The sequence below is a fragment of the Bombyx mandarina genome, chromosome 16 (genome assembly GCF_030267445.1).
Source record: "Bombyx mandarina strain Sakado chromosome 16, ASM3026744v2".
In the NCBI taxonomy this organism is placed as follows: Eukaryota; Metazoa; Arthropoda; class Insecta; order Lepidoptera; family Bombycidae; genus Bombyx; species Bombyx mandarina.
Window position 1 is genome coordinate 3,462,384 of NC_143222.1, and position 15,615 is coordinate 3,477,998.

General features: G+C 37.1%; 1 protein-coding gene and 1 long non-coding RNA gene across 4 annotated transcripts in view; both read left to right on the plus strand.

Moving 5' to 3' along the window:
* wkd (TBC1 domain family member whacked) overlaps positions 1 to 15,615 on the plus strand; it is a 43,700-nt gene that overhangs the window by 11,876 nt on the left and 16,209 nt on the right. The gene's annotated exons all lie outside the window — the stretch shown is intronic.
* On the plus strand, positions 2,927 to 5,492 carry LOC149501236 (uncharacterized). Its single transcript, XR_016324350.1, has 2 exons — positions 2,927 to 4,302; positions 4,501 to 5,492. It is a non-coding gene; the product is annotated as an uncharacterized LOC149501236 (long non-coding RNA).

Sequence of the window (15,615 nt, forward strand, 5' to 3'; positions counted from 1 at the left end):
GGTTAATTTTTTGATATGTCCCTTTTATTTTTCATTAACATTTAAACTTATCATTCGTCTTGTTGTTTACACTCGATCGTCATGCTTTATACAAATTCAGTATTTTAGTTTTCAATTTAATTCTTAACAGCAGTGATTTGTCCTTTGGGATATTATACCTAAAGTAGGGCTTCTGTAGTAGCAGCGTAAAAGTAAGCTTCAAAGGAACGACATGATTTCTGGGCTAATTGCAACATTACATACACGAGCTGACAGTGTGGGAAGTGGCGTAATCGCCTTCTTGAATAATCGCTTCGTTCAATTTTTAATTACGATATTGTGTACACGGAATATGTTTTTCCTTCTCGTATTGGGAGTAAAGCTTTTGCCTCAAATATATTATTATTTATGTAGACGAATAGACTATTCAGATTATGTGGTCAATCAAAGTCGTCGTGGTCTAAAGTGTAAGACGGCTGGTGCATTCGTATTTACGACTACTATCGATGCGACTATGCCGGTGTTCGAGTACTTAACAAAGTTCACGATTAACTTTCACGGTGAAAGAATAACATCGTGTAACAAAAATCAAATCCGCAAGGCGTCTTATAAGCTTGCACGGATAGGTACCACCGTCCTGTCTATATCTGCCGTGAATCAGTAAAGAGTTTCGATTTTAAGAATGGGGCAGCCAGAAGTCGTTGTCTCCTAAAGGATAAGACGTCCAGTACATTATAGTACTATCCTAGATCCCGAAGAATTGATTACATGTCCGATGATCGGGATGTCTCACGCCCCACCCCAAAAACCGCAATGCGCGACTTCTGCTCTACGAAAACAGACTTGGGCACTACTGATGAATGTTTTCGTCCGCATGGTGTTATTACTAAGCATAATATATGTATATGGGAAAATACTTTGTGAGTCATTACGTAGTTTCTATATTGACTGCTACGTACACCTGATTAAATACACACGAGCCATATGATGCCTTGTACGTATCGTAATGTGAACTTGAATATTTTTGGTGTTCATGCATGCATTCTGTATCTGTTTTACTGTACTGCATTACTAAATAAGCGACAAGCTAACAGCTTATCCAATGTGTCCTATATACCTTTCAAGTGTCTGCTAGAAGTACCACGGATCCACCTGATCTATTATGAGATATTAGACGCCTGTAGCTCTAGCACTGAGAGCAGGCATAGGGGACCCTGGTAACCTTACTTGTCGAACTGAAAGAGTTCGACGTGAAACCTAACCCATATATCAGCCCGCTGAGTGTCTTGCCGGATTTTCTCAGCGGGTTGCGATTCCGATCCTTTAGTAGGTGTATTCGCGAAGTTGTTGCCCTCAAGCTGTCGGATCTCCTTTGAAGGCGCTTGAGTAGTTGTTAGCAAATCCCACCCCTCCCGGTTGAGCCCGTGCTCGCCCTGTCCTGGTGAAACTTGAAAGGCCTCCGAGCCACAAGTAATAGAGGGCCATTTCGTTCATAATTCATTCGTTATAATAATAATAGTAAATGCTTAAATTATTCTTTGTTTCTCCTCTCCAGTGTATAGCTGGTGCACATTGTTGAGCTTAAATTTTATGAATCAGATAAGAGATTATTGCTATCTATCTATCTTCTATCTATCTGTATATATAAAAATGAATTGCTGTTCGTTAGTCTCGCTAAAACTCGAGAACGGCTGGACCGATTTGGCTAATTTTGGTCTTGAATTATTTGTAGAAGTCGAAAGAAGGTTTAAAAGGTAGATAAATATGAAAATGCTCAGAATTAAATAAAAATAACAATTTGGTTTTTCCTTTGGTGTGTCCCCCGTCGGACGGATTCGTTTTGTTTATTTTAAGTGTATTTTATACAAAAGTTTAGGTCTTTGATTTATCGATTGAGGCACTACGAAGTCTGCCGGGTCAGCTAGTAATTATTATATGAAACTGCACAGTGTATACGTTAGTACATCACGTAACACACTATCGGAGTTACGTATTCTCTCAGCTTGTTCACATAGAAACGTTTTTATGACTGCGTACGCAACAAGTCTGGTTTCTTGATGGATTGCAATCTATGTTTTTTGCTGTTTGATGACAATACGATTTGTTTCAATTTCCTCGGTGCGAAATCTCAGTCTTGTAATTCAATATAACTGTCGGCGGGAAAACGTAATGTAAATGGAAGTTTTCTCAGGATTGTATTCGTTTCATGTTCTATATTGAAAATTTCCTTCTTTGTAACGGATTTTTGAGTCAGTGCGAGTATTAAATCATATTGTGATTACGAATAAAACAATACGTTAAAATTTATTTGCTTTAATATTATTATAATTGAAAGGTAAGTAGATTCCGGTTTGGAATTTGAAAATTCCTCATGAAAACATATATATGTACATACATATTTAGAATTGGGATTGTGGCATCTAAAATAAAACCATTCCACTGTTTATACTTTTATTGATCTCTTCCAAAATCTTCTGTTTATTATAATTTAAAATTAACAGGCACCTTTTTTACGCCTTGCTCATTCAACCGTCTTCGCCATTTCGTTTTTGTCTGTCATTCTCTTTTCCCTTTCTTACCCTTTTCTCTCACTCACACCTTAACGCTCCGTTTCACACTATTTTCATACGTTCCGTTCTTACCAATCCTACCATTGTTCGCGTATTCAAGATGATATATTCTAGATCATTTTCTCGTTGGCTAAACCCTGTTGCTATGCAAGATATTTTAATACTCAGTTTTCAATCTAATCCAATTTGAAATGACAACAGTGCTAAATTTATCATTTCAATAAATGCTTCCACTTTAAATGGGACATATAGACTAGAGTTTTACACATAAACTAGTGTTTTCTCTCCCTTTTTATGGAGACGAGGATTAGGATCGAGGACGAGGATTTTAAGGAGGACGTGACAGGCACCACGGAATAGATAAATAAGGTTGGAATGGTAATGTAGGCGGGGCAAGCGTGCCACTGTTATGATTGTACAAACATAACTCGACCGATTCTTTCATTCACCGCGTTTAGTGCGCTTCGGACTACTTTGGCGAACAGATCTCCGCTTTATAATGCCGTGTTGTGCAATTATAACTTGTAAAACAAAAAATCAGACCTCAAGTATATAGCGAGGAGGTATATCTTTCGATCGGTAAGTCGAAATTACCATTTAATTACAATATTATTTGTCTAAAACATACAAATATACTGAGCATTATGAAATTCCAAAAATTAACAATATTATTGCAGCAAGTTATAAATAGCATACATTGCGCGATGTGTACTCGCCCAATGAACGCAATGACCAAGTCAGCTTCCAATGTACTACATGCATTGCGTTCTCTACACTTCAATCTTTGAAATTTCGGCCTTTGCCCTGATTGGCCGTGGTGCAGTTGGTCGATAGTGAGGTGACCATGTGGTGAAATAAAATCATCGACTGAATTCTCGACTATATTTACATTTGACATGGATAATTTTTGCATTATTTTATATTTAATTAATGATACCTACTATATTCTTAGTGAGACGTATTTTGAGTAAAATAAATATGTATTATTATTATTGAATTATTATCATTGAATTAAAGTGAAGGTATAATATAAAGGGACATGTAGACCTCTCATTTACGGGTATTTACTATATTGTCTAAGACGTATTAAAATCTAAGTAAAATGCAATTTGACTTATGCAGTAAATTAAAAATTTTAGGTTTCCTAAAGAACCTAACGCCAGGAAACAATGGATTGACGTGACAGGTAGAGGAAACTGGAGACAAAGACGAGTACTATTTGCTCTAAACATTTTACTGAAAATGATTTTACCATAAAAAAAATCAGAATACACTTAGTTTTGAAAAATTCATTCGCAATTAATAGCAAGCGCCAACTGCTTAACAAATACGTTTTATTCCAGCGACGGTGACTATTTGTAATTAATAAAAGTAAAATAGTTTTTTTTTTCAATATTTATTTCATGTTTCATTTTCTCCATTCATTCATCAGATAATTTATCGATAAAGAATATCGATTTTATCAAGCACTAGCGTGTATAAACATTTTTATTGCCTTTTTGCGTGTGTGAGTGTGTATGCCTACGGGTGTTTTGTGCTAGTTTGTCTTCGATCAATAATACTACTAGATTCGCGATTAGCGCTTCAAAAACGGCCCGAAAAATAAGACCACAAATAAATTTGTGGTCTTATTTCAAATTAGTATGGTCCAATCATAGCCAACACTAAGACGTCAAAACGCTGCAATGCGCGTTCAAAAACTGAGTAAAAAACCACCGTAACACCAAGGTTTTGGAAGGAATATCTTTTTTTGGTAAATTTATATTATTAAGTGTTTTTCATAAAATAATAAACACAATTATATTGTAAATAAAACACAATTTACGAATATTGTAATTGTTTGGCCAATGTTTGCAACAAGGCACCAACTATTGTAACAAACATCACCAATTTTTGAACAGGGAATGCATAGAGTAGTTTTGTTATTTTATAATGTTATTTTTGTTTGTAGATTTCCTAGTAGCCCCTTGTCGCTGTGCACAATGGATATATATTGTCGCGAAAGAAAGAGAAGAAATATAGAACCCTTATAAAAATTCTAGAATTGTTCAATGGTGGTGGCAAATCAATGCAAAAAAGTATTAAAAAAACTTTATATGTATGTGTAAATATTTTAAGCGTATATGCTGAAAAGGATTTGTTTTCTGGGGGAAACGAACACAGCCATAAAATAAGCCTAAATGAAACTGATTATAGACAAATTCATTGATATAAGATTACATTATATTTGTAAAAAAGAAACCGCTCATATAAAAATGACTTCTAAAAGACAGCTTTATAACAAACTGAATCTGTTTAAAGGTAATTAAACCTACATTATTGTTTTAATTACTTCTGTATAAAGAATACGTGGAAAACATGTATCGTGTTTCCTTTCATCTTTTTTTTACTTTATTCAATTTTATTTTTTATCACCTATTTGTTGTAATAGCGGCAATGTAAAATATTATCTACTACTTTTTTGAATCGGTCAAAAATAGTTGCGACCATACAAAACAAACCTAAAACAAATATGTATATTCTGCAACTCTATGTCTTTCAATACTTACTGTGTTCTGAGCATTGAAATGTAATACCAAGAACTACATCTAGTTCCACAATACAATAAGCACGAAATTTTAAACAAATATTTTTAACCTTATAAATTAGGCTTTAAGTATCATTTTAGAATAAATATTTTTGTACTGATGTCTTTTTATGTTCAAGTGACATTTTAAATTTATTCCTTAATATTCTTTTTCTGACGAAAGGACCTAAATGCATATATTTTGCAATGGTAATTAAACTTTATGTCTAAGTATTAAGGTTTAGAATAAACTGAAGTCGTTAACATTATTAAACTTTTTTCTAAGAAATGAAGATGTTTTCGTGTCTGCAAACGTGGCCACTGGAGCGTCTTATTTTTGTTCCTGATCTTTAATCTAGTACTATTATTGATCGAAGTAGTTTGTGAACGAATATCTGTCCTGAGATTTATGTGTGGGTGTTTTTGTTGTGTGCGAAATACTTGTAATCACAGTGTGTGTATGTGTAGAAATTAAAATAGTGGGGATGAAGCGGCGACACTGGTTCTAATACAAAATTAGAGCAAAGGCCTTTCCAACCTTATTTATCTATTCCGTGACAGGCACAATTAAGGTCAGACTCCAAATATCTATATATTAATATGTGAAGCAAAAACTTTGTATCCCTTTTTACGAAAATTGCGCGGACGGAGGAGTATGAAATTTTCCACACTTATAGAGAATATAGAGAAGAAGTGCACAATGCTAATATTTTTTTAAAATAATACATAAAAGATACATTAAATCAATAAAGAAAACATTACATACACTACATACCATGTATTTGACGCACACACGCATGCATACTATTTATTGTCAAACTTTTGTTCTTGGTGTCTGTTGTCAAATTGAGAATAGATTAAATATTGTTTGTCTTTGTTAATATTTTTATAGTGTAGTCTTGACGAAATTTGTGATTATAGAAGTATAAAATACAATCATAATAGTGTACAAACTTACAATTCCAATTAATTATAGTCGAATTTCGACTACTGCGGGACCTCTAGTCAGATTTATTTCAGAAACTACTGACTACGACCGTCATACAAATGCATACCGGGTTGTTAACATTCAAAACACCATGTCAAATTCACAACGGGAAGTTGGAATTATTTTCTTACAATCAATCATTGAGAAAGTAAAGAGTCAAAACTAATAAGGGACAAAATATTTTTTTATTTTATTTAATTTATTATAAAAAAAAGAACATAATATTCCTAACCTAAAAGTACATGTTATTATCCGCAACATGCTCCGTCAGTTTTTTTTTTTTTTTAAATAAAATATTAAATTAAAAAATTAATAACGGGACAAATGTATAGCAATTACGAGTAGTTAGAATAAAAGACAAGATATTTGACAGATGCCTGAAAGTCTCTAACAATATTTTTAAGATAGGCTTACATATATACCCAGTTCCGAACAATAACGTTTTGGTCTTCGGTCTACCGAGCAATTTCATCCGTTCCATGGAAGATCTTCCCGGTATCAGTTACATTCAAAAATGCAACCCGATATGAAAACCGACGAGAAACTATACTACTCGTAGAACTTCATATACTGTGCACACAGAAAAACATATTATTTAATTATCTTGCATGTTGTTGTGTCATTGAAACTGATGCCACTGATAGATAACATTCGCCTACCGTCGTTATAGTACTGTTTAATTTGTTGGAAAACTGTATATTTTTAGGTTAGTGATGCGTGTTTACGAAGACATTTTATTATCGTGTTTAAAATGTAAATAACGTTGTGTATATTATTGCTGTCAAATCAATATCTGTATATGTATTCCGGGCTTTTTGTAGAATTCGAAATTTTGACTATTACTGTAGAACTAGTGGTCCCCTGGTAGTCGAAATTCGACTATAATTAATTGAAATTATAGGTTTGTACACTATCATGATTCTATGGTCAAAGACTAATAGATTTCTATAATCACAGAATTTCGCCAAGACGACATTAAAGACAAATAGATATTAATAAAGACAAACAATATTGAATATATTCTCAATTTGACCACAGACTAAGCAATAAGAAGAGTTTGACAATAAACAAATAGTATGTCTGCGTGTGTGTCAAATACATGGTAGTGTGCGTAATGATTTTTTTTATCAATATAATGTATTCTTTATGCATAATTTACAAAAATATTAACATTCTGCACTCCTCTATATTCTCTATGAGTGTGGGAAATTTCATACTACTCCGTCCGCGTAATTTTCGTGAAAAAGGGTACAAAGTTTTTGCTTCACGTGTTAATATATAGATAGGGTACTGCAATCGATGCTTGTAGGCTGAGATTTTGTTTAAAGATAAATTCGTTCCAAACTTAATGTTGTAATTTCTTATAAGGTTTTTTTTTACTTTAATTAGTGGCGCGTGCGCCAGATGACATTCTTTACATAGAGTAAGTAACACCTTTGTACATAGATATAAAAAAAAACATTGAGTAATTTAGTGTTTTGAGGTGAGCGTACGGCTCAAGTGCTGTATGCTAGGCGTTTAACAATTACTATAAATTTTTTAATCATAAAGTCATTGTCTTCCCTAAAACATTCGAATCGGTAGAAACATATCGATTTTTTGCCGCGCATTATCTTTCGAGAAATGTGCGGTCGGTAATTCGGTGACGCGGGCGGATGCGGGTTTGGCAAGGGCCCCTCTACGTTTTTACGTTGTGACAGGTACAACGTATCGCAATTACAGTCACCAGTATATTTTTTCCCTACGTATTCGTTGGTAACGTTAGGGGCTATTCCAGCTTCGCACGGACGGATAGGTGAGCTCTCGGCACTCAATTTGAGAGAGTTTCCTAACGCCAGCCTTAGCAAGATCTTCTTAAGCATAAGCAAAAATTATCCTAGTACTGGGATGAAATCGCCGCCCAGTGAGAAGATCCGGCGAGAAACTCATTGAGTTGTGTCTGTGGCTTAACCGCTTTACCAAATGAGATATGTATACTAATATATAAATCTACAGTGGACTTTACGGATGTTCCGTTATAATTGCTGAACCATGCATCCGATTGACATGAAACTTGGTCTCCATGTAGAAAATACATGTACTTAATGGATAGGCTAATATTTATATGAGTGTTGCGACTCCCCACACTAGTTGCGGGGGCGTTAATGATGAGAATCTTTGTGGGGTTGAGAAATAATAATGTTAATTTTAAATGTCCAGCGAAGTGGACGGGTACAGCTAGTATGTTTATAAATATACGTAATTTCGAATGTATGCCAGATGTGAAGCAATTTACTTTTCGTACGAAACAAAATTCAAATTCGCACTACCTCGTGTCTTTGATGACACTACAATATGTGCCATCGAGTAGAACAGAGCTCTTGAATCACAACGCAACCCATCAGGATTGGACTTAATAAATTACCCAAAAGGGTAATAAATTATCGATCATCAGAATCGGTTGCTCTTGGCAGTTCAGTCGTGGTTATGTGGAATTCTTGCTTATTAAAGCCTTGACAGATGTTTTCCATAGTTTGCGAACCGAGGCCCGGCGCACACACTCGTTAAGTGGGGTTTCAGTAAGGTCTTTCACCTGATCAGTCCCTTTTATTTTTATTGCCCTTGTAGGCAGTCGAGCATACGGCCCACCTGATGGTGAGTGGTTACCGTCGCCCATGGACTTCAGCAATGCCAGGGGTAGAGCCAAGCCGCTGCCTACCGCCTAATACTCTCCACAAGCCCCTTTTAAAGAAGGACATGTCATAGCGCTCGGGAAACACCGTGAGGATTAAAAAATCTATCTCGATAACAAGGTACTGGGTAAGGAACTTGAAATGTGGGTACGGTTAGGATTGCACTTTGTAAATGTGCTAGATAAAATCTTACTTTATGGATACGCATTTTATCAGATGCATGGGTACTGTTAGCTACAGATACGAATAGTTGTTACTATATATTGTTACGGTGAAATATGATACCGTTATAGCAGTCACTCGGAATTTACAATGAAATGATACGCTGCTAACGATTTAGAGAGAGGAATGATGAATTGGTTCGTTATTCGGTTGGGATTTTTAATTGGGCTTTTGTATGGCACAGCCTCGTTCAGCCGAGCTTACAGACCACCTGAGGATACGTAGTTACCGAAGCCCATAGAAATCGCAACATTAATGCCGCCACCCAACTCTTGAGATACGAGGATGGTTGTACCTACCCCTGCAAGCTCACAAATCAATTTTGAACAGAATTGACTGAAACGTGGTTCTTCAAGAGTTAGTTTTAGATTTTTTTAAGTGACGTCTACGAATATTTTATAATTTATAACACATCCTTCTTTATTCAGCAGATTCGGATAGGCATGCGACAAAAGTTTCCTCGGTATACTACCACTGTTTCCCCGTTATCCATTCGTAGCGATACGACATAAACCGCTTTCAAGTATGACCTACAGCTAGGTAAATGACGTCATCACATGTAGAGGAAGTAACTGTTCTAAGTAATTCACTGCTAAAATCGGGTGTACCTGTCGTTGCGGCGACGCGTCAGTCGACGTCACCGTTTCCGACATTGACATGTTTTTTTTTGGACAGGGGGGCGTACCTCATACGTAGTGTCCGCGCCTAGGGGGCATGCGGGGTATGTGGGAAGTGACAGTCTGCAGGACATTGATATAGAATATGTCAACCACCTCATATGTACATAACGGGTTAGGTATAAAAAAATTTCGCGTATTTTTATCGGTCAAGGCAATACGTTGTAGCGTGTGTATTACAGCGAAAGGCCAACATCAAATGCGCCGTTGGTTCATCTAAGTTAATAAAACGTAATTAAAACCAATTTATTTAAAGTGCATTGTATAATTTCTGACGTTGCGAATGCTCTGCACTCCTCGAAGATTTCGTGATCACGGACGAGTGACAATAAAAAATAAAATAAAAAGAATGTGACAAACAAACCGCATAAAAGAGGTTTTGATCGTGTCTCCTCCTCCTCCGTGCGTTGTATTCCTCAGTTCTGAGGGTCGTGACCTTTACTGAGCACTTTTGTTAGGACTAAGTTCCTTTTTTTTTATTGCTTAGATGGGTGGACGAGCTCACAGCCCACCTGGTGTTAAGTGGTTACTGGAGCCCATAGACATCCACAACGTAAATGCGCCACCCACCTTGAGACATAAGTGCTAAGGTCTCAAGTACAGTTACAACGGCTACCCCACCCTTCAAACCGAAACGCATTACTGCTTCACGGCAGAAATAGGCAGGGCAGTGGTACCTACCCGTGCGGACTCACAAGAGGTCCTACCACAAGTGAAAGTCCTCCATTCACTTCTGTCCTCCGCGCAGTGGATAGCGACATTGTTGCTGGATTCCAAAGTCGTCTTAATCTGATCGGACCAATGCATGGGACTACGCCCCCTAGGCCTCTTTCCTTCCGCTTTGCCGGTGATGAGAAGTCTTTCGAGATGATCACCCTTTTTGTGTCTACGACTCTGGAAAAGCCAAAGGAAATACTATAATGTATGAACGTGAGTACGTTTTCGCGCGTAATTCGTTTAGTAAGCTGCAAGGTTGAGTTTATTAGAGTGAGCTCAGAGGTCGCACTGGTTGTCTTCCGGTTGTTGACCTCCACAATAAGATTCAGCCATATTTTTTTTATTGCTTAGGTGTGTATATAGTGTATATACTTAGTCTGGCCATAAATACTGTTACAAAAGAAAAAGTAAAATTTCTATTACAAATAACATTTATTACTTTTACAGTGTGTTCGTTTAATACATAAATATAAAACAATTTAAAGTATAAAAAGCTTATTCGAAGTGGTCTCCATTGGCTGCAATACAGTCCTTTAAACGTTGAGGCCAGTTATCAATAGAAGCACGTACTCTTTCTATGGGAAAATTTTTCACTGCCAATCGTACGGATTGTTTTAGGGACTCCAAATTATCATGGCGTTTAGAGCAAGCCGTACTCTCTAAAACTGACCATAAAACATAATCCCACGGATTAAGATCGGGACTAGACGACGGCCAGTCTTCAGCTCTGATGAAGTCCGAAACGTTCGTTTCCAATCAAGACTGCGTAGACCGAGCTTTATGACCTGGCGCCGAGTCTTGCTGGAAGGACCATTCTTGATTATTGAACATGGTGTTGTTAAGGGGCTTCACTACCTTCTCAAGAATGGTATCTTGATACACTTGTGCCGATGTTTTGATACCTTTTTCACAAAAGTATGGCTCAGTCACTCCTTCATAGCTAATACCCCACCAAACCATCACTGAAGTCGGGTAGTGCCCACGTTGCACTCTGTCGACTAATTGGGAAGCTTCCTTAGAGCTTTGATCATAAATACGGTCATTTTGTTTGTTAAAATATTGCTCAATTGTAAAAAATTTCTCATCCGTAAACAAAATTTTTCTATGACCTCCCTTTGCGTACCGCTTCAGTAGTTGTTTCGATTTTACCACCCTATTCTCTTTTAAATGATCAGTTAAGAAATGACCAGTACGTCTCTTATAGGCTGCAAGTCCTAAGTCATCTTTTTAAAATACGCGACATGGTTCTAGGTGCTATCTTCATCTCCCGAGATAAAATCTTTTGCTTTCGGACAGGATTTCTTCGAATTCTTTCCCTTACTGCTTTGACCACCTTTTTCGTACGAACACTACGTGGACGGCAGGTCTTTTTCTGTCACAAGCAGAGGAGAGGTCTCCTTGCACTTATTAATAGCCCGGTACACAAACATTTTACTAATACCAAGCGTATGGAGAGTTTTAAAAATTGCATTTGGCTCCATACCTACTTTGTGTAATGCAATCACAGCGATTCGGTTCTCTTTATCACCCCACTCCATTTTAATATCGCAAAATATTGTACAACTAGCGACCCGCCCTCGCTTCGCTTCGGAAACATTAAAACACACATGAAACCAAAAAAATATTTTTTTTTTTTTTTTAAAAGTAGCCTATGTTCATCAGGGACAATATCGGCTTCTAATGGAAAAAGAATTTTTCAAATCGGTCCAGTAGTTTCGGAGCCTATTCGAAACAAACAAACAAACAAATCTTTCCTCTTTATAATATTAGTATAGATTAGTATAGATGTATTGGCGCCAAAATGAGAAAACTCAATGAGCAATCATATAAAAATGACAGATTCCAAATTCAAATGTAATATTTTGTTTATTTTATAATTGTAACAGTATTTATGGCCAGACTAAGTAGTTTAGGAGTTCCTGGCTCATCTAGGTGTTAAGTTGTAACTGCATCCCATGGATATCAACAACGTAAATACCGCCACCGGTTTTAAGACACGAGTTCTGAATCTCAGTTCTATAGTACAATAGCCCCACGTTCTCACAATGTATACCAGAAAAAGAAACGTAATGTTGCTTAAGCCAATCTGTTAGGCTTAGGTAAATTGGTCTATTGAAAAGATTTCACATCCGGTGTTAAGTGTTTACCGGACCCTATAGACATCTATAACGTAAATGCCGCAACCCCATCTTGAGATACGAGTTTTAAGGTCTCAGTATAGTTAAAACAGCTGCCCCACCCTTTAAGCCGAAACGCATTACTGCGTCACGGCTGAAATAGGCAGTGCGGTGGTGGTAGTACCTACCAGTGCGGACTCACAAGGCGTCCTACCGCCAGTAATTACGCAAATTATAATTTTGCGGGTTTGATTTTTATTACACGATGTTATACCTTCACCGTACATCGACGTCGCTGCATCCGATCTTGTAGACGCACATTGTCGAAAACTAATGCGGTTTTTAGATGATGTGCTTTTTATCCTGAATACTCCCGTTGGCGGGGATTCTAAACCCCTCACTCTAATACTTCTGTTGTTGCTGTTGTTATTCTAGGTCTACGACAACGTGATAGAAGACACCGGCTTAAAATCTTATCAGTGTTGTTAATCGGAAGGCATGCTATTCTTCGCGATAGAAATACCTTCAAGTTATACTATAGACGGGCAGGTTTTCAATGAGTTGTCTCAGTAAATGTAGCACATACGTGTTTACTAAAATGGTAGTGTACGAATGAGTGTTTCACTGGCCTTATTTTCCTTATAATTGTAACACGGCATTGCCTTTACAAATGCAATTAGACTAGTCACCGATATAGTTTTTGGGCTGTAAGAGTCTATTGCTCGTCTCGTAGTCGTATCGTATGGAAGCGAAACGTCATTTCTTCTTCTTCTTCTTCTGAGTCGGTATCTTCTGAAAATCGTGTCTAGTTTGATGACTGTTCTATCATCACCCGTTGCACAACTCCAACTGTTTTTATCTTCAGCAGTCCTTGGTGCTTTAGGTAAAGGAAAATTCCAATACATGATTCTACCAGTTTTGACCAAGAGGTGGGTTATTTAAAAAATAAATTTGAAAGGCAAATAATAATGGTGAAATTGGTATTTTTACACTCTTCTTTTTGGTCATTGCGACAATACGGCAGAGCTTGTGGGGGCGTTTGGATAATCCCTGCCGCAATTAAAACAATATCACTCTAATTAAAGTAAATTACACGCCACGTAATATCGCAATCCATAATAACAAGTGAAAGTTGGAAACATATTATTCTATCGGTAAATGCGCTGCGATTAGTGTCATCTTCCCTTGGATGATTCTCGTCTACCTGATGGTTGTATGGATCGCTATAAGAACACTTGAGTTTTTTGTGTTCAATATTTTGCATTTGTTTTGATTTCATATTGGTGTTAAAGCATACATCTACTCAAATTATAATTTGCGTAATTACTGGTGGTAGAACCTCTTTTGAGTCCACGCGGGTAGGTACCACCACCCTGCCTATTTCTGCCGCGAAGCAGTAATGCGTTTCGGTTTGAAGGGTGGGGCAGCCGTTGTAACTATACTTGAGACCTGAGAACCTAAATCTCAAGGTGGGCGGCGCATTTGCGTTGTGGAAGTCTATGGGCTCCAGTAACCACTTGACACCAGGTGGGCTGTGAGCTCGTCCACCAATCTATGCAATAAAATAAAAGAAATACAAAATGTTATTTATATTTTTTTGTATGCATTTTTTGATAATCAATAAAAATAAAAATAAACCCTTCAGAGATGTTAAGGCCCACTGTAGCATACATATTATCTTGTGTAACTACAATCACTGCGTTCATTCGCAGTGCGTATTTTTCGCTAATTTGGATTTTCTTTTCTTCACGTACATTGATATGAATTTGCCTTTAAACACAAATCGTCTTTTCGCATTAAAAGTGCACAATTTCCAAAAATATTCGAAATTGAGTTAGTATGCGGAATCATTTGGTATCATCAGTATCTTTCTCATAAATACTGTCAAAAGAACGTAGTTTAGTTTCTTTTTTTAGTTTACCTATGTTTTGAGTACTATTAACAAACCTAATACATAATTTTATCTTACTTTAAGAGATAGATAATGTAACTGCTAAAAAATAAAAAATAAATGTTGCAAAGATGATTCAATATTAAAAATATCACATGTTAAACCTTTAAAACGCTCTCCTGTAAAATTAGTAAGTTTTGATATTCAACAGTTTTAATGCGAGAAGACGACATATTTCCTACGTCGTGGACGTGTCTGTCCTATTTCAGAAAAAAAAAAACGTTTGAATATAGCTCTAAAAGCGTTAGGTATAGATATGCAGTAGTCGGCAAAAGAATGCACGCGCAGAACTGTATGTATCGAAGCTAGCTATAAGGTTGAATGGCCTAGTTTCCTTATCGCAATCGGTCGATGTTACGATGATAATATGAACCGGCCGGGCGTGTACGTTGTTCCTGGGAAACAAAACACGGCATAACAGTTTTCTGTGCGAACACGAGGAGCTTATGAATTAGTTCTACGAAATTTACGTTATTGTATCGATTCGAATTAAACTCCTGTTTCAATGTAACATAGATTTAATAATGCGCTGATAATTTACTGGTGGTAGGACCTCTTGTGAGTCCGCGCGGGTAGGCACCACCGCCCTGCCTATTTCTGACGTGAAGCAGTGATGCGTTTCGGTTTGAAGGGTGGGGCAGCCGTTGTAACTATACTGAGATCTTAGAACTTATATCTCAAGGTGGGTGGCGCATTTACGTTGTAGATGTCCATGGGCTCCAGTAACCACTTAACACCAGGTGGGCTGTGAGCTCGGCCACCCATCTAAGCAATAAAAAACAATTCGAATTAAACGCCTGTTTCAATATAACATAGATTTATTAATGCGCTAATGGAATAATGGGAGGTTGGTTGCTCAGGGGGAGGGTGATGGGAGAGATGTTCTCCGCACTAAGCATTTTACTTTCCCCCCCTTTATCTTTTCATGAGTTCGGTCTCATGCGAGGTTCGGACGTGGGTTGTTGAGCGACAAGAGGTTTTAGTCGGTTCGACTCCGACATCCCCCCCCCCCCCCCCCAATCCCCAGGGCAGGGCGGAAGCCCGATGATTTCCTCCTGACCAAAAAAAAAAAACGTTGGTTGCTTAAATTAGAAATATATGGAATTATTTTTATCAGGGGGGATTACAAGTAACTCTCATATAACACGGAATTTTA